Source organism: Bombus bifarius, unplaced genomic scaffold (genome assembly GCF_011952205.1).
Source record: "Bombus bifarius isolate JDL3187 unplaced genomic scaffold, Bbif_JDL3187 scf7180000007984, whole genome shotgun sequence".
NCBI lineage: Eukaryota > Metazoa > Arthropoda > Insecta > Hymenoptera > Apidae > Bombus > Bombus bifarius.
Window position 1 is genome coordinate 4253253 of NW_022884367.1, and position 27158 is coordinate 4280410.

Here is a 27158-nt window from a genome sequence, read left to right on the forward strand (position 1 = left end):
GTTTGTACGTGAAGAATCGCGCAACAACCCTCTTCTCGTGCATGGCGGAAGCAGTGTAACCGCACTTTCCCGTGCGTCGCAAGATCAGCCTCATTGCGTCTGATCTTCTCGAGGCCAGCGCTAAACAGTGCGCGTCGACGTTTGCTCGCCGCGTTGGAAATCGTTTCCTCGCGAGCCCGGAAAACCATGGACGGCGATGGGCTGGCAGAAAAGACAGAATAAAGAAAGCAGAAGAAAAAAAAAGAAGAAATAAAAAGGAGAAAAGAGGAGGAACGGGTGAAGATCGCGGCCGATCCATTCAAAGAGAACGCGCGGCTTTCCGAGGCAAAAGGCTGAGCTCGCCGAAGCAACAACGTCGGTAGCAGCGAACGAAGAAACAGATCTCGCGGTGGAGACGAACAAAAAGGCAAACGCGGCGTACAGCGAGCCGCGTGTATCGCACATGCTTCTCTTTCCTTCCGTTCTCTTCTGCCTCTCGTTCTTCTCTTCGTCGGCGTCGCCCGAGAGCCCTAAGAACGACCGCCGAACGATTCAATCTACTGCCGATTGTAAAAATAAACGGGACCCGCGTTTTTTCCCTGCACTTCGATCTCAGAAGAGGGCTGGCTTCTTTCTATTTCCGGCCGCCGCGCTGCGGAAAGCCGATTTCCAGAAACGCGCCAGTACGTTGCACCGTCTTTTCATTCTCTTCTCTTTTTCTCTCGCGGACCAGCGCGTCTGGCGAGGGAGTCGACAGGTGCATTGATCTGTGCGAAACGCGCCATATTGGACACAGAGTTTGCGAATTCCGACTGTTAAACCTTCTGACTTCCACTGCTCCAATTACAACGCAATTATGGAAACTTTTGCTGTTCTACGAGTTTTATAGAATGGAGTATTTGTAATAGATAGTTTTATGTGTCGTAGAATCTTCACACAAAGGTGTACGCTTAAGTTTTGCAGTAGGAAAATTATGCAAGCGCGACGACATTGCCGAGCCGTGACATATTCTTGTAGAATGATTTTTGTTATTAAATAGTGACTATTGCTATTCTTGTCTGACAATGTCGATAATACCTGTAAGCATTCAGTGTATTTGCTTGAATTGTTCTCTTACATTTCCCAGTCTTGGCGGATAACATAAACGAACCTATACTAAGCTTCGTTTGGAAACTTTCGAATAATTGTAGCGTTATGATTGGCAAGCGATTACTTTTCCTTCAATTTTCCTCAGAATGCATTTTCTATTCACCGTTTACGTCAAAGAGACGTAAGAAGTGGCTGACGAAAGACTAGTAAAAACAACGAACGATATCTGTTTTACGTAATATGGGTATCTAAGACGTTAAGTACAAATTACAAATTCATTAGTAAGCAGTTATTTAATGAAACGGTGAGTCACGTGATGTTAGCTAGTAACAAGAACGCCACGATGACGGTGATTCAGAGAATGATGTAAAAGAAAAATACTGAAAACATTCGCTATAAGTAATCGAAAGCGATAAATCATTCCCTATAAATATACACATACGCAACTTTTTCCCTCATCCCTTCATCCAAAATTCGAAAAATTAAAACAGATTCGGCGTTCCTTGTTTCACGGAAGAAAAAAAAAAAGACGAAGAAAAGGATAAACGCCGGGGGCTGATTTTAGAAGCGGCGATTAATCGCGGCTCGAAGCAAGGAAACATCAGACAAGATTCGCCTGGCCGTTTCTGCCTGGCTCGTCGCTCTCGGTACGAACAAATCTCGGTGCACGATACAAATTTGCGATACGGCGATGTACGAACCGAAATCACTCGACGCGGAACGAAGAGCGGAGCAGAAAAGCGGAGCACGCAGGCTCGCGAGCAACGTTGCATAATCGTGGCCACAAATTATCCGTGTTTTTGCACGCGAACTATATACACATTATGTGTGTATAGATATACTGGGTGTCGTATAGCTAGTACAGGTTCCTCCTATAGGAAAAAATAAGTCGACAGGATGGAATACGATCTTTTTATACAAGTCTGTTTTTTTTTTTTTTAGAAAATTCACTTTGAATGTTTGCCTGCTAAATTAATTAGGTGATAATTTAATGGAATTGACTGAACACTGGTAAGATCTGTAAGTGTTTGTGTTTGTGTATTGGATATTAGACAACATGGAATGAGATAAAACATTATTGAAAATATTTTTCATTCATAAAATAACATTTATCACTCGTGAATGTTCAGAGATTATGTTTTATCGGCTGTTAGGTGTCCATTAACCATACGCTGGAGATAAATATAAATAGAGATATCGATCTACAGCAAGACCAATTAACGTGAGACATAGTGCAATAATTAAGTGCAGAATAAATTTTCAAGATTTATTTTTAATATAGATGAAATAAATTGAAATAAATTTTAAATTATAAAATAAATTCTCTCAAAAAACCAAGCTCTTTGTAAAAACATTTTCTTTCATATTTTCAATTTAGTTTTGATACCACCAATTATAGAGCACCCTGTATGCACATATGCAATACAAACAAGATTGCTTGCTTACGCGCGATTTTGTTGGAATGAAGAAAAAAATCAAGATAGAAAATAGAGTAAAAGGACTCGTGTAATTATTAACAAATAAATTGTGGTAAACATGCAAGATCCACGGATCCTTGATTCACGTAAACGAACCAGAGGCTAAGAGACGCCTTACAAACCTTCCCCTTCGCGCCCATTAAGAACAATTGCTGATTAATTTTAATGCGGCGCACTATCGTTACGTGATATTAATTCGTGTGTGCTGTTTTTCGATTTGGTTTGCTCGTAATTAATTGCAAACAGATAAGTGTAATTGCTCTCCGTATTTTATAAAAGAATACCGACGTTTTAATGGTCGCCGTCGACGGAAAACTTAATTCCTTCCTGGTTAGGAGTAATGATAAATTTGTGATCCTCCAAGGAAGTTAATATCACGGAATTGAACGGAACGTAAGTTACCGTGAACGCACGGATTGAACTGTTTCTACATATTCTTATTTCTCCGAACTCGTCCCACGTTTCTTTTTTTTTTCGTTTTCACTTCCTCCCACTGTATTCCTTAAATTGCTTTACGAGTACTTCTTGAAATTTCCAATTTCCTCCTTAATATTTACCGGTATAGTTGCACAGTGATAATAAAGCATTAATTGAGGTCCAACTAAATTCATAATTTAATCTTTTACCACCAATTATGTATTGTATAATACTTCACGCATGACGAGTTCAGGAAGCAAATTTTGAAAACGGAAAATTTCCTCTTATCGTAAACCAGAAATTAATCTTCAAGTGTAACGATAAGCATCGCTCTAGCACATTGTCGATACATATTAGCACGTAACGATACATACAAATAAGCCGCCATGAATAATTTAAACTAGAAATGAAAAGTGTAAAAGATACCGAACTAAGGATTTCGAAATCCGTCTATCGGAACGATAAAAGAAAATAATGAAACTTGATTTTTCTTTTATGGTCATGTACAATTAACGCTTTGAACAATTGCGCAAGGCATATTTGCGACTGATTTCTATAGAAATACTTGTATTTATACTGTCTCCGCGTCTCTTCTTCCACTATACGACGATTGCAAAACAGAGATGATATGAAAATCGCGACACAATTGTCATCGAAAGGATTAAAGAGCATAATTTACACAATATAGTATACGATGCGAAACTGGCGAAACTGATCTTTAAAATTTCGTTTGCATGGCCAAAATTAGAAAGTTGGTCGGTGGGGAGGATCGGGAAGCTCGGTCGTTCCTCGATGAGTCGCGCGAAAGCGTCGCGCGAGAGCGAAGAAAGGGGAACGTCCGATCGTTCGGTGAACGATAAACCGATCGTACCGCGGCAGGCCGTGGACCTACAGAGATACATTCGGCTGCTCGTTTAACGTGCTCATAAAAATTCTTTCGTTCGGCCACCGTGGCGAGGAAGACCGGGAGCGAACGGATTTCGAGGCTCCTAAAGCCAGGCCGGCCAAGTAAATATACCCGCGACCCTCAACGTGGCCCTAGGCCACAAATTAAACTATAAATACACGGTGAACCAACCGAACGAACCAAACCAAGTTCAGGAAGCCGCGATCCAAACGATCGAGAGCGATCGCCTCGATTTTTCGTGGTCGATCGCCAGGATGTCTCGAAGCGTGAACGTTTGCTTGGATATTTACGTGGTGGATAGGCACTGAAACACTTTGGATCGTTTTACATATGGAAATCCGAGAATCATAGCGGTGAAAAGTTAAGGTTTTGAAAATTTGGATTTAATCACGTACCTCAACCGTTAAAAGTATCATTCCTCTAGTTTCGTAATTAATTCACAGCATAATTAATTTAGTGCGCTGCGGCTAAAACTTCGAATCACTTCGAATATGCTTGCATATTCAACCCTTCGATTTCCATAGACACCTATAGTACGGAAACTTCGAAATGGATGAATAAGTTAGTTACCAATGTTTAGCAAAACTCTCAAGGAATTCTTTACTACGTCGATATCAAAGTTGTGTGAATTTTCTATAACATTGAAATGAGAATTTTAAGAAATTGTTTTTTTTTTTTTTTTTTTTAGTAATCATGGTTAACTGTTTAGCAGAATACTGTGCGGAAAATCTTACTTGGATGAAAGACTCAGTGTGCGGATTTCGACGTTAACAAAGAAGAATTAGCTTTGGTTTTAATATAATTACCATATAATGTAATATAAAATGTAAGTAAAGTGATGCAACAAGATACAAAAGTGAGATGCGAGTGACAAGTTCGTTTCCCGGTTAACAACTGAAAAAGTTGCGTGTTGAAATTAAAAATAACTTTCTGGTCTAGTAATTGTTACATTTTTATCATTCGAGTTTATCCTGTCTCATTCCTGTTTATCCTGTCTCATTCCTGTTTCTCCTTCTTCGAATTTAAGATTGGTTTTGATACATGTATATAAATGGTCTCATTGAACAAACCTAATGTTTCTTTTCGCATAGTATCGCAATGATTGTTGTTGATTACTTGCTAATGTGTTTATTACTACATACGCAGAGTGCAAATCGGGGAATAAATTTAGATAAATGAAAAAGAAACGTCGGATAAATACTTATATGTTGCTACACTTTCCAAGGTGTTGCACGTGTTGTATGAATTATTTAACGTCTATGGCGCGCATGAAACGTATAGAACGAGGTTAAAGTTATTCAAAGAAAACCAGATACTTTTCAACGAATGTAAAAATTGTCTTTAATTCGTTGCAATTTAATTGCCAGCTTGATTCTTTCAGTACAAGATATATGTTTGTATAGAGATCATTTTTTATTCCGATGTACTGATACATCATCGTAAAAATCATTAACTATAGGATCGACATTAACGATAAGAGCGAGAGTGCAACTTAAAAAGTGACAATTCACGGTCTGAAAAGAACTAACTAATAAACCAAATAGTTGAAAGAACAAAAACCGAAGTCTAACGAATACAGAAAAATTAATAAAAACCTTACAGATACTAATATCATCGAAACATTGGGTTCTCCGAAAAGTTTCTTTCGTTTCATAAGGTGATAATAGATGAACAACAATTTCTATTTTATATCATTTTATTGAACTATGTATAATCAATTTCGTTATATTTCTATTATTATGTTCGTGCATAATTCAATAAACTAATATAAAAGAAAAATATCGTGCGTCTATTATTTCCTTATAAAACGAAAGAAACTTTTCAACCTAACAACCTAATACTATAAAGCATCAGTGTCGTATACAAGAATTCGGTGAACTTAAAAATATCAAAGAAAGTGTCCAAGATAAAAGTTGAAAAGTAGCATCGCCAATACTTTGCCCCCACGGAACAGAAGTTATCGAACCTCGTGTTTTAAATGCGAAACACGAACTTCGATATTCGCGACGTTCAAACTAATTTCCTCTTTTTACGAATCCATCGCGTTTCGGAATTCGCTTGAGCAGAGCTGCAATATGCAAAGACAAAGGGACAAAAGAAAAAGGAAGACGAAGATGGAAGCGCGAGTTCGCGTATCCGCATGAATCTGGCGCGCGCAAAGCGCATCGTTGTGCGGTTCTGCGCGTCTGGTTTCGCGCGCGTAGAAACGAGACAAAGTAAAAAGTTGGTAATCCGATTTTCGCGACAGGTCGATCTCACGCGTGGTTTGCCGAACGGCACCCGTGCTCGCCTCGAAACGGCGTAAATCAGAGGTTTATGGTCACGGCAGAGAAGTCAAAGGAGGCTTTGCCCGTCGCTTCGACCGTCACACATTTTACCGAAATCGTCGCGGCGCGCGGTGCCGCGCGATATATGCCGTCCACGCGGTCCGCGTCAATCGTTCACCGGGAAATTACACGCGCTGAATCATCCGCCGTGTATACTATCTTCCTCCGTACAGTCATCTACGTTGGCTCACGAAGGTATTTGACCACATTAATATTGGTAACTTTTATGTTCATATCGTATGTGTTATACGCATGAAACATTTAGAAATTTCATTACCACTTTCATAAAACACGACTGTCATGATTATATTGGTCAGAATTGATAACAAGCTGAAAATGTATATAGAAATTACAAGATGTTTCTTGAAAAAGTAGATCGACTGAAAAATTTGTATACGGCATGAACAGCTATATTTTACATACAGTAAATGTTCAAGATATGATTCGTGAACATATGACAAGTTCAAATATTTCTGACTTCTGTAAAGTATATACTTGTACTAAATATCTTGCAATTTCTATATCTATATATTTTCACTTCGATTTCAAGTTTTAGTATAACCATAATAGTGGAATCTCGTAACAGTGTTAATGGAATTTCGAAATGTTTCGTATAACATACATAGTACATATACATGAAAGGTGTCTAAAAGTATTTTTCAAAGTTTTCAAGCAGAACTTTAAAGGCTTGTCTTCTACGATTAACAGAGTACGAAGTTGAAACTTTTCGACCTGTAGATTCGAAGCTTTAACACTACAACTGCCACGCCAGTCAAATTGACTGATTTTACAATTTTATCTTAAAATTCCTACTTCATGTTATATTCTTTTTCCACAATGATGTAATGACATTCGCAACGATAACTAAAAGAATAATATAACAAATTTTACACTGTTTTTATGTATTCAAACTGAAAATAATTTTATATTAAAGCTACTTATACCAATACCAGCTACAATGACTGGTTCTTGTCAAAGTGTAAAAGGGTTCTGCAATCTGTTTATCAAACCCCAATTAACCAGTTTCCACACGTTTTTACAATTTTTACTGCGTATCATTCAATATGACGATATCGGTTATCAGGAAAATTCCGAATCGATCGCTAAATGCTAACACTAGCAATACCACACCAATCAAAATGACTGGTTCTACTATCTTATAAATGTGTCACCTCTTGTTTAGAGATTATGGTCCCAGATGGATTAATAATACCAAAAATGTACTACACAACATGGAATTCCTTCTGTAAGAAAGTAATAAATCAATAAATACAAAATTATTCTATTATTACGTATTTTTCAAAGACCAGTCATTTTCACTGGTTTCGGTAGAAATAACTTCGTATTAACTATCGGTAATTCTAGTATTAAGATTCAGCCGTGGAAATCACGAAGAATCAGAAAAACAAGTAAGAAGCTAAGAATGTATGAATCGGTAGAACGAGAGGAATTTCGGATATGAAATCGGAATCGCGCGTGTGACTTGGGAAATATAAATGGCGGACGCGTGTGTCGGCATGCATTGCCGTTTTCTCTGGCCGATCCGAGTCGAAATGCCGGGTAACATAGCGAAATTCTCAGCGAATAAAGCACGGCCCTGGCGGAATTTCGAATTCGCGCCCGCAATACGATCAATCTCCGACTGCTCGTTATCCGTCGAGTTCTCCACGCTGGTCGAGTTACTTGACTTTAAGTGCCTTCCCCTTGCACCATAGCTAGCCGTATAGATGCCAGAAGCGTTTTCTACGACGGCCAGCTCCTCTTTGTTGATATCGATAAAATGACAACCGTCCCGCGGTTATATTCGGTGTGCCGTGAAACTTCCTTTTTCTCTTTTGTCGAATAATTTCACCGGTTTATCGCGAAACGTCAACGATCGTTTGGTCTAGCAACGATTCACTTGCATAGTTATTTTCATGCACGTTCATTTGTTTCTTTTTCCATCACAGATAGTTATTTGCTGGATGTTGCGTATTTTTTGATTTTGCACAAGTAACTTCGCTGTCTTTAACCATTTTACGCTCAAATTGTTCTCCTATGTATAGCGTGAATGCTTAAACTGTTTTATATTAAAACAGGTAACACGTAGCTGATATATCTTTTTCAAGACAAATAAGATAAAATATTCGGTTAAACAGAAAACAGTCTGTGCACGTATACATATATCATGGTTATATAGGCGTGTGTGGAAAAGAGACGAGGGTTATATTGTATCAGGTTGTCCGAAAAGTTCCTTTCGTTTTATAAGGAAGTAGTAGATGCACAACATTTTTTGTTTTATATTCAGGGCACTGCTTTGTAAGGATTTTCCTCCATAATCAAATTGACAGCTGCGCATCATGCAGCGGAATCGGAGCTCGCCATTTTTTGTTTTATATTATTTTATTGAATTATGTTTGATCCATTTTATTCTATTACTACAAAATGGATCATACATGAATCCATAAAATTATATAAAATAAAAAATGTTATGCATCTGTTATTTCACTTATGAAACGAAAGAAACATTTGGGACAACCTAATAGAAATAAATTTATGAAGCAAACCTTTTGATAGCAGAAGATCCACTATAATGGTGTATTGGAACCGCTTATCGATCGATATCGATGTAAAAATTCTGAAAAAAACAGAGGTTTAGCAGTTTCAGAAAGTAACTTCAATAATTCTAAACAAAACATGAAGATGATATTATGCTTCTTTTACATTCATACATCATGTTTAACAATCACGTACTCTTTTCTAATAAACAATAGCTGTTGGAGATTTGCTTTCTGCTTAACAAGCACGTCAATTATATATTCATTTACTTTGCAGCTTAACAAAATGATATCTAAATTAATCTTGCCGGGTATATTCGACCGCTGTATGTATTTTCACATTATCATGCTGCAATTCTATCGATCTATGAGGAAGTGAAAAATTTATTTAGACGTTTATTTAGACGAAAAAGATTATTTAAACGTTGAAGGGCAGAGCCGAATCAAGGAGATGATCGAACTTGCACGCAGTTCGCGGTGATCGTCGCGGTTTAACCGCGTGGCAGAATTTAGAATCCGTGACCGCCGATTAATCTCTGGGCGCTCGTTATCCGTCAGGTTCTCCACGCTGGTCGCGCCTGGAGTTTAAGTGCTCCGCTCGGTGGATGGTCTACGATGGTTCCCGGAAGTGTTTTCCACGCTATTGCGACGGACGATATGAATCGACCTCTGCTGGCACGGAACGTGGATGAACCAGAAGTGCGCGCACCCTTTTCCCAACTTCGTATTTCGCGGAACACGCGCGCAAAAAATTTATCGCGCGATCTTTGACCGTTTTACCATAGAGATTGCTGGCTGGGAATTCGAATCGGCGCTCTGATGCTCGAAAATGGAGGGCCGGCGAATTAAAAGATACTCGAGAGACGCTAAAATTCGACCGACGAACCGTCCGTAGATTGAAAAATTAAGGTAAGAGCGGACGAGAAAAGTTGCGCGAGGAAATGGTAGGGGAAAGTGGTAAATAAATTTAATAGGGAGAGATGTATTGAAGAATTAGTTGCTTGGGAATGTATAGAAGAAGTGAAAAGGAATAGGAAAAGGTATATAGAGAAAAATATCAAATTAAGAGGGAAAAGTATAAATATTTAGAAAATTAAAATTTGGGTAAATAGGATATTCGATGTTGAGGAAATTAAAATTGCGGAATTTAAAGGGGGAAAAAATTGGAGGGTTTAAGAATACGTATGGTAGTAAATATATTTATAAAATTAGGAATTATGTAATAATAATACTCAATATATGTAAACAATCGACAATAATTAAATTGCGATAATTGAAATGTTCGAAAGAAATCTCAATCAAAGTGCAAAGACAGAAATATGCAATCGACGATTCTAAAAATGACTAACCAATAAAAAGTCTAATTGAAATAATTTGAACCTAAGATGTTTTGACATCGCAATCTTTGTAATGATTTCGTATCACTTCGTGTTTCGAGAAAAAGGATACGCGATTCAGCTAGATGTTTGCTGGATGAGGTTCAGAATGCGTAGTACGTTTCTTTGGGGGTTGGGCGGACAAAGTCGGAGGACTAACTACTTGCTAAGTCCTCGAGGTTCTCCTGAAGAGAACAGGGAGAAATTGCGATCTCGTTGATTGCTGTAGTTCGACTACGGCTGGCATATCGAGGGTTGTAGTTGCCCCAGGGACAATAATTAGACCGACGAAAAATCTGGTGACAATCGAGGAACCAGAAGTTCCATAAGTTCCAATGTTCTTAACCTTTGCTGTTAATTAATAGATACGCTTTTGATACTTTCTTCTTTAGAAGGAATATGCTTTTGATCTTTAATGATAAATTGTAATATCTTTACATTTTATACATTCTTTAAAAAATCTGTATTCCCTTCTTTTCAAAGTTTTGTGATGCAAATTACAGTTGAAATATATATAAAAAAATAAACGAATTCTATATTCTTCCGATAACTTTTGTTCTAATTAATAAAATAATATGAAACTTCCATTATTGTTCAGACGGTGCAATTAAAATTTCAATATTTTATTCGGCCATCTATTCAAGCTGCTAACTATAAACGCAATCGAATTTCTAATAAAACGGACGACGAACAATTCGGTTCTTCCGTTGCAGACGTTCAAGAGGGGATGAAAATGCGACTGCAGAACGTGTAAAAATAAGACAATCGAATGAACCGGAGAATAATGCATTTACAGGGGAATTGTAACAAATTCGTCGTAGACGAAATTAACGAATAACTAATTAAATCGGAAGGAAGGATTCTCCGGGGTCGAGGTAGGTTAATGATTAATTAAAGCGAGACAGGGGCGCGACAATTATTTTGAGCGAATCGCGATCGATTCAAAGCGTGATGCGAAAACACGTGGCGGCCGTTTCGTTCCAACGATTGTCACGCACGTCACATGCTGTGGGCTAGCCGCAATAAGGTCGATATAATTGATGATTAACACTGCCAAGTTCTAAATCCGCTGCTGCCATTAGTTTTAACGAGCAGCCGTTTCTAACTATCGAAATCCGTCATCTGTCCCGGCCAATTTGCGCGCTTATCAAACGTTCCGCTCGTTCGATTTCCTCTGCCATTCAACGACCAGCTTTTCGCTTCTAATTCCGCCCCAATGTGGCGGCGATCGGCCGCTGGTCCTCGCAGAATTCCCAAAGAAAGAAAAAAACACAAGAAAAAGGTACACGATTTTTGTCGATCTTTTTATTTTACTGTCATTTTATAACAAAAGGAGAATATTTTGATATAAAATAGCTAAAAATGCAAAGACTCACGAAAGTATTCGAACACTTCTGGACACGTTTCATGAATATGTTATGTGTGTTATAGGAAGCATTTTGAGATTTCATTAGCACTTTTCTGAGGCTCCACTATCGCGATTAACATTGATAAAGTTTGCAACTATCACAAATGTATTCGAATAGTGGATTATCCATTACATTAATAAACCTGAGTATTCAGTAAAATCATATTCCCGACATTTATGATATGATGGGATGACTGTTCGTACTGTATAATAATTTTTCATTATATATACGTTTGCAATACATGTCATTTATAGGCATTCAAAACGGTTTCAAATTTTACCGATATAATCGTGGCAATCTTATCTTATTACAGTGTTAACGAAATTTCAAAATGTTTCAGATAATATCCACTATATGAATATTAAAGTTTTCTATGCTAAGCTTTCAAGTACTTTCGCGAGTTTTCAAATACTTTCGTAATTGTTAAGACAAATATTTTAGTATTACGACAAGCAGTATTTTTCATGTGGTGAAAAATATGGGTAAATAGGCGTGCAGTCATAAAATCAAATAAAACGACAATCGTGATAACGTATGTCAAATTAAGCAACGACTTATGGAATTATAAAACTATGTTGGGAAAAATGTGAAATATCACTTATCGTGTTCTTTCTCTGTAATTTTCAAAGTATTTCCACCAAACGAAACTTCAGCGATCGATCTCTTTAATTCGCATGATTGCTTGCGCAATCGACCAGTTGCAACTTGTAACTAAGTTGTTTTGGAGATCCGGGGACCAGAGCCAACTGAGATTATCGAAAACTGTAGTACGATTAAATAGAGAACTGTCCGCAAATAAATAACATAAATAATCCGTCGAACGTACCGACATATAATGTTCGTGGAATGCACTGGCAACTTGGCACGATTAATAGCGCGAATGTTCCTCGAACGCGTGACCAGATGCTTCAGGAATTTCGGGCAATCATTATTGTTAATACGTATTACGTGTGAGTTAATATTATTTCGCGTGACGTTCTGTTTGCAATATTCGGTCTTGACAGTGGATCTACTTTGTCTTGTATTTGCTAGACTTCCGGTTCCACCAAGGTCCTTGAATTTTTATATTCAAATTTTGTAAATTCGAACAAGAAACCACCCGAAACTTAAGAAGGTTTTTAACGATAAGAAGACAAGATTAGATTAAAAAATGATTTGACAGACACAAGAGATTTAAGTTTTGCGAATTTAGCAATTTTTCTTATAATTCGTAGCAAATTTGAAACGTATCTTTCTTTAACGATCACATCCTTGAATTTGAAGCAAATAATGCAAATTCAATTTCTCATAATATCAAAGATTTATACAGTGAAATGGAGTCGAATATGAATAACACAGATGCTCCATACTTTGGACGAATGAGCAACGCGATGACTTTCTATCTATAGGGTTGGCAACTAAGTGATTGCGGATTTTATCATTAGGTGGTATTGACAAAATCCGCAATCACTTAGTTGCCGATCCAATAGATTGAAAGAGAATAAGATCAGGTGACTGACATTCACGACGTTCGAAAACGGTAGCAATTAATGACTGTTCGTCGCACGTAATACGCTTCTGGATTCGCCGACAGTCGTCTCCTCGTAGCACTCGGCTACAAACGCAACTTCATCTTCTTCATTGCGATATTTAATTTCTCAGGGACGTGTTTCCATTACAAAATATTTCTGTGTTTGTCTGCGAACTTCCCTAAGAGTTTATGAGGAAACTCTGCCGTTAGCCGGCTACGAAAACCTCTTGTTGTTTGCCCGCCGGTTGCCACGCCGCGCCGCGCCGTCCTCTTCCGCGTCCCGTTGCCTCAGCCTCCGCTCGTTCGCCCTTTCCATCGTCCTCCCTTCGCCCGTGGAAGCTCGCACACCGCGTAAAACTCGGTTCCTCGAGCACGGCCGCAGCCGAGACTCCGCGAGTCCCGAAGAGCCTGCGGACGAGACCGCCTAACTTGCATAATACATTTTAATTTATAGCGATATTAATTAACAACTCCGTCTGTTCGCTCGTCCGCACGTACATGCTCCAATGGGGCTGATGTGTCTTGGATTCCGCTGTTTGGCAACCAAAAGGAAAAATTCCTCGTCAAACAGTCTTGAGGGATCGTTGGGCATCGGCTGAAAGTCAGAAAGATACAAAACGATATTTCTAGAGGGAAAGGATATAAAGTTGGCGTAGAGTATGGTGGAAATAGTTATAGGTGGTGAAATAATTTATTTTGATGTTTAAAACTGTTACGAGATGGTGTTATGGTTATGTCTGACAGATCGAGGATTTTTATAGACTTTTATATTTTTATGGACGTAACTATAGAAATTTTATTTCACGTGCTAAATATTATAATCAACACTCTATTTTAAATATTTTTTATATCTTTGCATATTACATGCGTTGCGTGCGTTTTCGCACCTCGAAATTTCTCCGGAAGTTATAAAAATTCCTAGTTTAACAACAAAAGTGGCCCGTGAATAAATAGATTAGACTGTGATCGAGAATGACGAGGATAGAACAGAGGAATAGGTAGATTTATCGAGAGGAATAATTTTTTTTTTTATTTCGATGTATTTTACAATCAATTCTCATTGAGAATTATAGGTAAATTATTCTGGCGTCGTACTATGTCGTGTTTAATAAGAGAGAAGAATATGGCACGCGATAATTCCAAAACGAAACCCTTTGATTACCTAGATTGGTATCTGTAGCTGCTCGATGACAACGCTCATCGTATCTGTCGTAAGCAATAATTTTCGCGCTCGTGCCTTTATCCTATACAAGCTACCAATAGTGGAGAGATCGAAAAGTGGGAAACTAAGAAGGAGAGTCGGTTATAAAGTGTTCATTTCCTAAGTCTAAGACTCTAATAAGTAACGAAACATAATGGAAATTGCCTGGTGAAATTTTCGAACAGGAACTAAACAAATACGGAAGCTCAGTAAAATTGAAAGAATGGAGCTACGAAATGTCGGGTTCTGGTCGGGCGTGTTGTACGCTTGGCGAATTTTTGGTACTTCAAGCGATAGAGGCCGCAAAACGGTCGAGCTTTCACACTTGTCTCATCGTCACGTTGACTGTTGGCATCGCACCGTTGCGATCTGCGCAGGAAGCGACTGAGAATCTCGAAGGTTGGCCCACGTCCAATAAACATCTTTGGTATAATCTAACGACATTTCGACCCTCCACACCTACTCATTCGCTGTGATATATAGCAATATCGATCGAGCAAGCCCCTACGAAGATTTACTGGCAAACCGATTGAAACGAGCGAAATTTAGCTCAAACGTTAACACATGCATATGATAATTGAATTGCAGTTTAACTGATCGTAACTAATAGTTGGAAGTTTTGAGGGCAGTAGTACATATTGTAAAAGATCGAATTTCGTAAAATCATGATTTAGTGCAAAAAAAAAAAATATATATCCGAGACTGAACAAGATTTTGTTTTTGGTTAAATAATCACAGTGTCTGCTGGACAATCTTACGTATCGTCAGTCAACGATATCCAACAACTACAAATCGACCACGTTTCCGGATACTCGCGAACATTTGTTTTCCTTGTTCAACGTACAGCGGGATTAACGGATATATTAAACAGGATGTAGCTAAAGAAGCAGACAAATTTGAAAGTTAAGTAGGGACGCGTAATAAGATTGATATCGAAGTTGGCAAACCGTGTGTTGGCTAGATCATTTCGTCAGCTAGACCAGGTGCGAGTTATTTGCTAGAAAATCATGCATTTATTTCGCTGGAAGTCACTCCTAGACACCCTGATCGTTATTTATATAATATTTTCTCAAATTTCTGTAATATAGATTTAAAGAGTGGTATAATTGCACACTAGAAAGCAGAAATTCATTAAATACAAAAGATTAAAATGTTCGTCGTGTGTTATAGAAATATAGAAATCGGCCGGGTTGAAAATTAAATTAATAGAGAAAATTGGACAGTTTAAGAAATAGAATATTAGACAGCCGGAAATTTATAGATCCTTGGAACTGTGAATTGAGTTAACATAGACAATCAATAAAATCAGAAAATAAAGAATCGTCAAGAGTGTTAGGCATGTTTATAACATAGACCAATGCGAAAGAGAAACGTTTGAAGAAACGAGATGAAATTATAATATGTAAAGGCAAAGAAGCAGGAAAAGTGAAATATTTGACGAGTCGAGAATTCACGAAATGCGAGGACGCGGGATTAGTGAAGTAGGAAACTGGGGGATTTGTAAATTAGAGGACTAGTACTAACTCATTATACTAATTGTGTTGTTTCGAAGTATCGCGCAGAGGAGATACTTATGCGAACAGCTTAATCGCGCGCGAAGATAAAACGAATAGTAACTTCAATTCGTTTCTGTGTACATACGTTTTAATCAACGCTGTCATTTATGTGGCTCGAGTACTTGCCCGTGGCATCCGTATTTAACACGAACGAACGACAGAAAAAGCGTAGTTAAATTAACGGGAAATTATCACGAGCCAGGCAATAATTATTTATAGTTGAATCTCAGTTGAATTATCGCTCTACTTCGCAAACTGTGCGCGCACGATTTTCCTCTCGTTTAAACCGCGCCCGGCATTTAATGCAAAATTATCAATTCAATTGCGAACGTTGTGAAAATTAAAACAGTGTTTCTCGTTCGATCGATTGGCACTCGTGGATTCGCATTAACATCGCAATATTATTGTGAAAATTGTCGTCTCGTCAGTTAATTGAAGGATAATGGAAACAGGAGGAAAATGATATTTTTCAAGCCTAACAAACAGGCTGTGGGGTTTCATAAATGCAATTAAACAAAACAGCAAAATTTGGATGAAAATTTGTTTTATCCATTAAAATATCATAACGACTACTTTACTTTTCATACCATTTTATATTCTAGCACGTTATATGCGCTCCGTACATTTTCGCATAAATGGATAAAAATCCGAATTAATAAAAGTATACATTTCAAATTCACTGAACCTTGTTTACCGATAGACTACGGTATTAACTCTTCAATTTCCATAGGCACATGCAGTGCAATAAAATTAGTAGTTCATATACATATTTTAATGCATTATAATGAGAAATTTAGTATTTGTTCAAACATTAATTCACCGATGGCATTTTTAGTTTCATTCATTTCTTACAAATTCGTGAAATCTATGAGTCTCGTTTTTGTTTTGATAGAGATACAAATGAACAAAACTTCTTGCGCTACATCATAATCTTCTTACGCTAGAACTACCACATCAGTCAAATTTACTGGTTTTATTATAGTCAAATTTTATTTTAAAATTCCTACTTCATGTTATATTTTTTCCGCAATGATGTAATGACTTTCGCAACGATAACTAAAAGAATAATATAATGAATCTTATTTTGTTTTTTATGTATTCAAACTCAAAATAATTTTGTACCAAGGCTACTTACACCAATACCAGTCAAAATGACTGGTACTTGTCAAAGTGTAAAAAAGTCCTGCAATCTGTTTATCGAACCCCAATTAACCAGTTTCCTCGTTTTGTACAACTTCCCACGTGTTTTTAAAAATTTTATTGCGCATCATTCGATATGCTGATATCAGTAATCAGGAAAATTCCGCATCGATCGCTAGATCGCTAAATACTAATGCTGGGGTCATGGTCCCAGATGGATTAATAATACCAAAAATATACTACATAAAATGGAATTCCTTCTGTAAAAATAAAAACATTCTATTATCACGTATTTTTTGAAGATCAATCATTTTGGCTGGTTTTGGCAGAAATAGATTCGTGTTAACTATCGGTAGTTCTAGCGTTAATAGGAATTTAAGGGTTGAAACTCGTTTCCCTCGATAAAGTTGTTTGTAACATCTCGGTTTTCGATTAATCCTCCCTTAAATCTCTTTCCTTCCTTTTTGCACGATACATATATAGATGATAGCCGGAAGTTTCATTTCAGGTTTCAGATCAACGTTCTACCCATTGATTGGGAAAGACGAGCCGGATTAGTGGCTGACCAATTCTGTGTACACGTGCCAGCAAAATTATTGTTTTTCTTGTTTGGTGTTCGTGTAGGAGAAGGCAGAAATAAGGAAAAGAAATTATCATGCTGGAGTCTCGCCGGAAGTGTCTTGTATAAATACAGCTGTCGCGCGCTACGCAAAAGGAGGTGAGTGCAAAACAACTTACCCGATGTGTTTTGACTCTCTGTCACTTTTAGAGCCGGTGAACGGGGTAAGCGATACTCCACCATCGCAGACATTCTTTCGTCGAAGGAAGAAAGGCGTGAAGAGAGAAGAGGGTTAAAAAATTTGTGAAAGGAAACCAGATCTAAAAATGTCTAATCCTCCCGATCTTTTTCGAAACTTTTTTATCCCTTCTAATATTAAATCGCCAACTTTTGCTACGAATGTAGGATATTAAGACATTGGGCACGCGATTCGAGTGATTTCAGCAGACTCGGGAAGAGAATATTGCGAAATCGGGAAATTTTGAAAAAAGATCGATGAAGAAAGAAACGATAGAAAAGAAAATGAAACCATACACGTCAATGAAAATTTGGTAATTATAACTATCGAAAGAAAAGGAAAATGAAAAATAACTGATCTGCGAAATTAACGCATTTTCAAATTGCTAAATTGTTAAATTAACAAATAAAATTCCAAACTTTCTTGCGGAACAATTATTTTTTGTATTGAAGAATTTAACAAATTGTAATTAATTATAATAAATACCACTGGTATCATTTAAAATACATCCATCTTACATCTGAAACAGCATAAAGCGTGATTTCCAAAAAACGAAAATGAAAAGCGAACGCAGGGTAATTAGACCATCTTGGATGCCATTCGAAAAGGAACCTCGACCCAACGACGAACACGGTACCAGAGTTCGGTCTGGTTCCGAGCGCATACGCGAAAAACTAATTACCATTACGCCTCTCTCGGAGCGGAACCGTCTCGGGAAAAATGAACAGAAATGTCCTACACCGTGATCCCTGTCCCAGCCTCGTTATTTTTAGTATCGAGATACTGGCCGAAGAGAGAAGAGACACGGTCAAAGGGAAGCGACAGACCAACCAGCTAGAAGCAACGTGGAAAGAGTAAAAGAGACAATTGTGCAACTAAGTATGTTGTAATTAAACAGTAGGCAAAGAGAATCCAGCTACTATGCAGTGTATAAGTACATTGCCCTTCATAAGTATCTGAATACTTTGTTCAATTCAAAGTAACAGTCGATGGTCAAATGCACAAATGAATGATGAATTAATATTAATTAGAAACATCACTTGCTATCTTATTATAATATCAACAGATCAGATCAGCAGGAGAGTAATATATTTTATTATTTATTATTTATTACATATATTTATTATTTATATATCATTGCTCGCATCAAACAAAATTTCTATCAATTTAGAGGAACCTTCGTCATCTGATTTGTAATCCAACAACTAAACAATCTGAAAATAAACAGCTTGTCAAGATTTCACAATTATAAACACCAGCTTTATCGTTGCATATTGGCTTTTAAAAACACATTAATCGTAACTACGATAATTATAAAATTCGATTTATCTGTACTTTGTGACTGAAAATAACCGAGTGTCTACTTTTGAACGATAGTGTACTTGGAAGCTTGTCGAAGTTTCGTATAGAGACGCGTGTTCACGCGTGCCACCTCGCATACCTATACGCACCTCGCACGGCCACTGGTATTAAAGCTACATGCATCGTTGTCCTGGTAAAAGAGGACCACCGCGTGACCAAGGGAGGAGTACTCTTAAAATGTTATGACGTGGAACTCGTGATTTCATGGAACATTTAATCACTATATTGGTAAATAGCCGAAACAGGGGTTCTCGGACATTGGACTGCAAAGGGTATTCCATTGCTTTGCTCGATGCTGATGCGATCGTTGAAGAGAATTTGAAATGCAGCATCGAGAATTTATGGGCTTCTATTTGGTATTTATGTAGGATGAATCAGGTTTGAAACAAAGATAGAGTATAATTATATTTGAAATAATGGGCGAATACAAATAATTCAGAAATATCATTTTGTGGCAGTTTTTTTGTATATAAGAAGTATATCTATTGCATAAAATATTTGCTCCGAACCGAATTTAATATCAAAACATTTGATCAGACGAAGAAGCACGAGATTCAAATACGAAAAGAAATGTATCTAAATCGACGTATTATTATACTATATACTCACTTGCTACGAAAGATTGATCATTTTAATCAAACGAATTGTAAATTTCATATATTGCGATTTAATAACTTACAGCAGAACTGCATTTAAAACTTCCAACTCATAGAAAGACAGTAAGTTCAATAAATACGGTTCATATAATAACACTTCATTGATTTCGTCCATCTACGATTTTTCTCTTACAGTATAATCCTTACATAATGGAAGTGCACATTCAGATAAATACATTCAATCAGCAATGATCAGACAGTCGTAGCTACTAGTTCCACTATTTCTATAAATCGTGTGTACATAAATAATATCCTACGCTAATTTACACACAGTGTACATGAATTAAATGACTTATTTCCAAGATTATAATAAATATATAACATAATTACATAATATAAAATGAAATTATAATAAAAACAAACACGTACAAGATCACCAGTCAAACGATACGCTCATCTACTGTAACGAGGATCGAGTATGAGGAGATATCGAGAACCACTGTATGCGGTCTCTCGCGAAGGTACTCGAGCCAAATAGTTACGCCGTAGGATCCCCTTTTCCCTTTCTCTGTTCGCTGACGGCTGCATCGGTGGAGCAGTTAGAGTGTCGGAAAAGGTCATGGAGGGCCGAGGGGGTGGGTTCGGGTCTCGTAGCGACGGGGGTGTGTACCAATTATACAGACACAACTATTGTGCGGCTCTCATTAAACGACGCCAACAAATTCGATTACTTCTGCTTCCAAATTTTGCCTCGGCCCCCGGTAAATGCTGGCATCGGCACCTTCACCCTTACACCAAGGGTGGAAAATACGTCGGTGGAGAGAGCATTCTCCACGGTTCGAACTCGTTGCTATCCTCTCCCCCCACCTACTTTCCATCCCACCCGACCCCAACGTCGAGAATTTATTTTACGACTAAACAGAAAATTAGTGAGCGTTTGGGTTTGCGGTGTTTAGGTCTTTTGCACCGCCGTGGTTCGAACCGCGGTCGAGTAGGCCATGGGGGTGGCGGAACCACCGCGTTCCACGAATGTCTCGCTGCGTATCGAAATTAATTGAGTTCCGGAGCAATGAGCGCCGTCTTACGGAATTGAAACATTTTTACAATGGTTAAAGGCTGGGTTTCGTGTGCTTGGAAATAGGCTCGAGGGTCGTTCAAGAGATCGAATGGGTAATGAATTGTGTCTTATTGGATTGAAATGGCTTTTAGGTCTGTTCTTGTTTAGGGTTGCAAAGATAGGGTGTATAAGTTATAGGAAATTTAATCTAAATGTCTATTCGAGGTATGTGACCATCGATGCTTGTGATGTATTTCTTTTTCGATCATAGAACGCCAATTTTCTGAAACCCAACGAAAATCGTGTTATGTCGGAGCTAACTAAAAACTAACTATCGCACGTTTGGAAACACACACTTTTGCTAGAATATCCCTACAAACTACTTATAAATGTACCAACTGTTATACTTTGCTTACACTGCCTATCAATTAAAACTTACTTAAAACTAGAATTTAATATTACGAGACTTAGCATCGCGTATTTTATCGAAGTCCCAATCCACGAATAATGAATAAACTTCAAAAGTACTTCAACGCCGAACGTAATAGCACCATGCAAGCACCACTTCACTTTCAATATTTCCTTTAAAAAAAAAAAAAAAAAAAACAGGATAAATAAATAAAGAAAAAAGAAAAGAACGCAGTTCCAGGAAACGGAAGAGACCGAAAGCTCGGCTTTGGAAGAAGACTCCCTGCCCGTATCGTTAAGAGAAAACATTTAATTGGCGTTGCAACCGGAGCGCAAACGAACTCAGACGGGCAGCGCTGCGAGGGTGATTTATTATTTAATCTTCTAGACGAGTGATTTTTATCTGGCCGGCCGCCACGATATCCGAGGCCGAAAAGCTACCCCCTGCCCGTTACCGTTTACCGACCTCGGGTCAGTAATGGTTATGCTTGTCATTATCGCCGTGTCGTACGAATCGTCTGGCTGCTCGCAGCCCCGGCCACGACCAATGGACTGCAGCACTTGAACTCGTTATGCCGTGCGGTGCAATTCCGCGACCGTTTCGGCCCATTCTCGCTTAAACGTTGCGAAAAGGGGGTTGGAGGCTCGAATTTACCGCTACACAAGGCCTGGGAAAAAGTTTCTTGGACGATACGCGTCAAAAGAAACACGATATCTGGCCGACGTTCCGCTGCCCCTGTAATTGCCCCGGGAGTTCATGGAATTGATAAAGCCAACTCTTCTACGATGCCTGCAACTTCGATATGGGAAGTCATGTGTTAATTGCTGTTTGAATTCGTGTAGAGGATTTACGCGAAACGTTGAATTTTCGGGTAAGGAAGTTATATTTTGGAGAAAGATTAGGGTGATTTATTGTCATAGGATGTTTTCTATCTTCTTTGGTTTGTCGTCTATTGTTTAAATTTCACACTGTGGAAACCGAGAAAGAGTACATTCTTGGAGGGGATTTTATAGCATCGTCGAGACAAGGTGAGGAAATTTCATTCTTTGTATTGATTCATCTGTACAGTTCATATACAAAGACGTAGATGTGGGAAGTTAAGGAAAGTCTGAAACAAATCTCTATTTGCGTTCAATTGTTTAATTACGTTTATAGAAGTGTGAATTTCATGTGAAAATAGGAGCTTCGAAGCATCTCAAATTCTACCATTGCCTAAAAAATCCGAATCTAACGAGCGCTCGTAGGTTTCCAAAGCAAAGCACAAGAAAAAAAAGACACAAAATACACAATGCAAAACGTCAGTCCTCTCGACCTTCGCTTCACCATACGAAGAACTCAGCGGCTTGGTTCGAGAAAGCAGAAAAAGGTAGAACAATAAACGCGGAAAGTAGGAAAATAAAAGAGGGTGCATCGATCCTAGGCGAAGCGACAGGTCCACGGTCTTTCGTTCCGCTCACCGTGAAAAGTTTAATGACTTTTTGTTAATTAACATCCCGTCGGACAGGTTTAGAGCAGCTACGGGTCACTTCGGTCCCTCTGCCCCCTATCCTCTCCACCTCTCCTGCTCCTTTCACCCCCTTTCAACCCCTCGAATCGACGTTTCCGTTGCAGCTGGAAATGCCGGCGCGTAACGTGCACGCGCGTACTTCTCGTCCGTTTTGCGTGGAATCGCGAACACGCCGCGCGAAACAATTTACCAGACGATAAATTTTTATAGAAGGGCGCGCAGGAGACCGTCCGAAAGGGTATGGGGGATGGTCACCGCTGAAACGGAATTGAATCGATATATTTACGTGCCGTTTACCGGAGGGAAAGGGTTGAAGTTAGCGCTCGTGTAATTGCAGGGCACACACTGACTGGGGGATTAGGGGTGCGATCTGACTCCTGCTATTGTTTTGACGTGCCGCGAACAAGAATTATTTCGCTTAATCGAGTTCTTTGCCATTTAAAGAACTTGCTTCACCCTAATTCACGGAAGTCTTGTTCAGTAAAAATTTGCGTTTTTCGTAGGAATAATTCAATGAGATTTAAATGGAGATAAGAGGAGGACGAGTTAGTTGAATTTGATATTATTTCTGATTGATCTTCTGATTGATTGAGAGATTCATATGAAATTATCTACTACGTGTATTATACTACGAACAATTTTTCATTTTCGGTTTCAACCTGTCAATTTAATTCTTTTACTTACAACAACGATAAAACGGAGCCAAAGTGACATGTTTGTATCTTCCAATAGTAAATTCTCCGATCGTTTCTATCAACAAATATCGATTACGCAGTCCGTTTCATTAATACTGCTTCCACTTGCACGTTTCTAATTGAACAAATTTTTAATGAAAAAGTGCGACGAACTCGCGAAACAACTAAGTACACGGTACAGATTCGACAATGTTTTATGGAATGTTAGGTTACAGGTAGATTTTTATACATCAAAGATAGAACAAAACGAATGATGCTATGACACAATCCTTGAGAAGCATTGTACAGAATATATTTGACAGAAATTGCTAGCATACTATTCCCCATCGTTATCGAAATGTCAGGTAACGAGGATAGGAGTAGCGCGACCGCGGTGTAGCCTCCGGAATTTCTCAGCCGCTGATATTTTCGCGTTCGTCAACGGCGATTGAACTTTAGACGGCGGTGTGCCTCGGGGACCGATAAAAGCCGATCCATTCCATTATCGCGGCCGCGCGCTGACAGTCCGCGCGGATTAATACCCGCTCGCGTGCCGCCAGAGTAAGCGGCGTCCTCGGAATTTATTGTAATTGGTCTTTTGATATAACGGCGACCCACTCACGTGCCGGGCATTTCCCTCCATACCATCCGTGCCTCCCGTGCATTTTGTTCGTGTCTCGAACACGGCTTTCTAGAATAACGATAATACTTCCACGGGGATGAAAAGCGAAATTGGTTAACTCCCTCGAGGACAAATATGGGTGCAAACGTTATCAAACGTGTCTCTCGTGATAAAAAGCGATATACGCGTCATTGGATAGTGTCCGCGAACGTTAACATATTAGGACGAGACAGTGGACAAATGTGGGAACTTTTATATCCAAATAGAACACGACGGGTACTAGATGTTTTGCATTTCGTCTTAGGTTATGAGTACAGTGAATGCGAGTGTACTAACGAACGAAAAAATATCTGAAGATCGCTGGTATTCTCAGGGATTTATAAATTGCTCGCTGTGACGTATTAAGTGTATCCAATTACGTATCTATTGTAACCATAGCCTCATGTTATATAAAATACGAATCGCGCAGCGACAAGGCTAGACAAAGAATATAAATAGTATCTTAATATACGAGAACACTTCTTAAATAGAAATACAGAAAAAAAAGTGTAGTGATTTATAGGGTTTATTTTTTAATACTCACCTTGGTATTTAGAATTATTTGAACTCTCTTCGAGTAACAAATAAATTCACGTTAGTAAACCTTCCGTTTTTTTGAAACTTTGGATACCAGTTACGTAAATTGGCAAGTTTACCAAAAAATTATGTTAATCAATTTCGCCTGCAAGAGATTCGCATATCAGTTTTCGTTAACGTTGATCTTATTTCAATGTGGCGACCTTGCCCATATCTATACTTCAAATGCCCAATAGAGCAAAGGTACGACAAAAGCTGGTGGTTTTCGAGATCGAGGAAGCCTCGAAGACTTTTCATCTCGGTGTCTCGTCCTTCATCCTCAGACGAACGTTCTTCCCTTCCATCGTTGAAGAACGCAGGAATTCCGTGGAATAACCTGTGAGCTTACAGGGTGAGTGGGCGGTAAGACGAGGAGGGAGGGCGGGTGGGTATCTCGGCAAACGACTCGAACTCGGGAACCGAGGTCGTTTGGGGAACGTACGGGAGACGAAACGCTGGAAACTCGAAGGAAACGCGGCACCGGGGAGAGAGTGGGTCGGGGGAGGACAGTCGAAGCCAGGGGAGCGGAAAGAGGGAAAGGGTAGTTCTGTTGCCGGTTCTGGAGACTTGGCGAGGAGGCCGGCAACGGCGGGAGGGGAACTGAAGAGGCAATATAGGAGAAAGCTTATTATTGGAGTTCGCTGCACCCGAGAAGAGAACAAAATACAGGCGAGCAGTGATTGCTGTTTCCAATTGAACCCCTCGTGCGCCACGCTCTCCACCTGAATGAACGAGCTAGCGGAAAATAATCAAGCTCCGCCCGAAGCTACTATCTAGCATTCGTGTATCCAACCCACCCTTAACCCTCCGCGCGTTCACCTTCCACCCCGTGCCGCCTGCTCCTACCGCGTATCGGAGTCGTTGCCTCGCGTCGTCGCTTGTTTTAGACATCAGCCTGAATCTACCGATCACTGTCTTGCCGCTTTCTCAGGCCGTTCAGCCTGCCTGCTTCTCTGATACTGTGACCAGAGTTTTCGTCTTTCTGCCCGTGCACGATGTTGCCGAAGACTTTACCTAGTTTTCGGTTGGGAACCGCAAACGTTGATTAACAAAAGCGTGGCGTGTTAGACGCGACGTAAAATTCGTGCCAGCCCGTTACCATATTTATCGCTATTGTAAAATCCAGTTTATGATAGATTAAGCGTAAGTGCACATGCATACTCCCTGTTCGTTGAGTTCAACATTTTGAATTTGCTTTTAATAACGAACATTTATATTAATCGTTAGAATGCACCGTAATACTATTGAGCAAAGGTGTTGGCATAATTTTGTTGTTAACTTCTGTGCTTCTTCGTTTACACATAAAGTTTGTTTCATTTGTAGCTTCACTTTGATATTATGTGTAACGTTTTACAATATGTAGTACGCGTTTACTGTTGCAGTAAGTAACCAATTAAATTCAACGTTAATACCCAGACACAGTAACGTGTTACGTTTGACGATCGGTAAATTTCAACTTCTCTTAATTAAACGTACGTAACAGGAACTAAACGAAAGAAATTGATTCTGACACGGCTAACTGTACAAGTCCATACGAATCTCGAAAAGAGAAAGAGAATTTTTCGTAACGTAAGGATCGGACAAAGGTACACGTGTCTGGCGTGAACGACGAAACAGACGAATCCACCCCATCCCTATCCCGGTCGAGATCTACGCAGATTCCTACCGATTTCTCCCTTCTAAAGTTTCAACGGGGCCTCGTCCTCTCTCTATTTCCACCTCCCCCTTGGCTCCGTCGCGTAACCAGGATTCACGTGTCGGCTCGGTAGAAACAAGGGGCCAAGTGAAGGGGGTGGTGGAGAGAGAGAAAAAGATAGATAGATAGAGAGAGAGAGAGATACGGAGCTGGAGCGATGTGCGGGTCGGTCGATGGATGGAGCAGGAGGAAAGCAGAGGAATATGAAACAATCGCTTCATTGGAAAGTCAAGAATCTCTCGAGCCCGTCGGCGTTTGACTTGCCATTAGGAGCGTCAGTTTTAATTGTGCCTGCACTCTCGTCCTCATCGTCGTCGACGTCGTCGTCGTCGTCTATCTCTTGCAGTCTGCAGTCTCAGGTGAAGTGTATCGCCTACCCCCGCACGTATATGCCTCACCGTGTCTACCCACCTACCCCGTGCCCTTTAGCGATGTCTCATTAGTTGCAGCACTGCAACGGATGAGTACATCCTACTGCCACCCAACTACCACCGCTCCACCACCGTCCCTCTCTTCTTCGTGTAACCCCTTGCACCAGCTAGGAGACCTACCCCCCCGTCACTCGACTGCCACTTCCTTATCCCTGGCCACTTACTCGTTCCCAACAACCGGCAACTCGTTCGCCTATACAGTTTGATTCGTTATGGAACGCACCAACAACGAGCCTCCTTCTTTTCTTTCGTTCGTTGGTTTTTTTCAGTTGGTTCGCTATTTTTATTGCTTAAAATGGTTTATAGCGGTTTGATAAGGCTACTAGAATGCGTATGCCGCAAATTTTAAGGGGAATATGTAATAACTTAGATGAAGATAATGCGAAACACGCGAGGAATAAATTTATTGGTATAGCGTGGGTATTTATGCGTTTACGAAAAATTGAAGAATTCAGGATGTGCGTTA

The 27158-nt window shown here is 39.2% G+C and overlaps 2 long non-coding RNA genes across 2 annotated transcripts in view; one reads left to right on the forward strand and one right to left on the reverse strand.

Annotated features, from left to right (window-relative positions):
- Positions 1-18092, forward strand: part of LOC117204872 — a 53658-nt gene extending 35566 nt beyond the window's left edge. Inside the window, exons 3-4 of the long non-coding RNA XR_004487148.1 lie at positions 17435-17644; positions 17696-18092. This is a non-coding gene — a long non-coding RNA (uncharacterized LOC117204872). The remainder of the gene's footprint in view (positions 1-17434; positions 17645-17695) is intronic.
- The window catches only part of LOC117204873, a 76379-nt gene continuing 62208 nt past the window's right edge, over positions 12988-27158 (reverse strand). Inside the window, exons 2-3 of the long non-coding RNA XR_004487149.1 lie at positions 13528-13624; positions 12988-13437 (exon numbers count right to left, since the gene is read on the reverse strand). This is a non-coding gene — a long non-coding RNA (uncharacterized LOC117204873). The remainder of the gene's footprint in view (positions 13438-13527; positions 13625-27158) is intronic.